Source organism: Engystomops pustulosus, chromosome 7, assembly GCF_040894005.1.
Source record: "Engystomops pustulosus chromosome 7, aEngPut4.maternal, whole genome shotgun sequence".
Classification (NCBI taxonomy): domain Eukaryota; kingdom Metazoa; phylum Chordata; class Amphibia; order Anura; family Leptodactylidae; genus Engystomops; species Engystomops pustulosus.
The window spans coordinates 113,936,875-113,938,022 of record NC_092417.1 but is presented as its reverse complement, the minus strand read 5'-3'; positions in this window follow the sequence as shown (position 1 = coordinate 113,938,022).

The following is a 1,148-nucleotide window of genomic DNA, read 5'->3' as shown; positions in this document are numbered from 1 at the left end:
TGGAAGGACTGCCTGGAGTCAAAACAATAGCAGATGATATACTTATAGTGGGAGAAGGGGAAGACATGGAATCTGACATCAAGGATCATGGCCAGAAAATGATACAATTTCTGTAGAGATGTAGAGTCAAGCAAATAAAGCTAAACAAGGAGAAATTGAAACTGAAAATTACAGAAGTCTCATATATTGGACATTTTCTTACCTCAAATGGTGTAAAACTTGACCCGGAAAAGGCAAGGGCAGTACAAGACATGCCTACCTATCAAAGTTTTGCAAGAATCTAGCAGACATGTGTGAGACACTGAGACAGCTAACACACAAAGATGTGCTCTAGCAATGGACAAAATCCCAGGAAAGTGCTTTCCAGGCAGCGAAGAAGGCGATTGCAGATGCAACAATCTTAAGGTATTTTGAGCTAGATCAAGAGGTGGTGGTACAATGTTATGCTTCAGAAAAAGGCCTGGGAGTAACATTGATACAGGCTCAATAGCCAGTTACATTTGCAAGCAGGGCACTAACACCAACTGAATAGGGTTATGTACAGATTGCAAAGGAATTACTGGCCATGGTATTTGGGCTGGAGAGGTTCCACCAGTATGCTTATGGTCGACGTGCAGTCTAATCACAAGCCTTTGGAGAGTATTACCAAGAAAACGTTACTAAATACCCAAAGAGACTGCAGCGCATGCTCTTACGACTTCAAAAATATGACTTTGACATTTGCTTCTGTCCTGGGAAAGACTTACTGATTGCAGGTACCTACCTATGACAAAGGATGAAGAAAAAGAAATGGAAAGCATCAATATGGCTGACTACCTAGCAGTATCAAAGGAAAAACTGAAACAAATTCAGACATTTACAGAGAAAGATAAAACAGTCCAGATACTCAAAACGTCATTGTTCAAGGCTGGCCAAAGGAAGCAGCATGCTCCAAAGGAAGTCTCCCCATTCTTTCACACCAGAGATGAGCTTTCAGTACATCAAGGAATCATCTTTAAGGGAGATAGAGCTGCGATACCTGAATCTCTCAGAAGAGACATATTAAAAAACTTGCACTCTACGTGCATAGAATCTGTCTATTGGACAGGTATAAATGACCACATTAAAAATTACATAGCACAATGTGCAGTATGTGCATCAACTGAAGA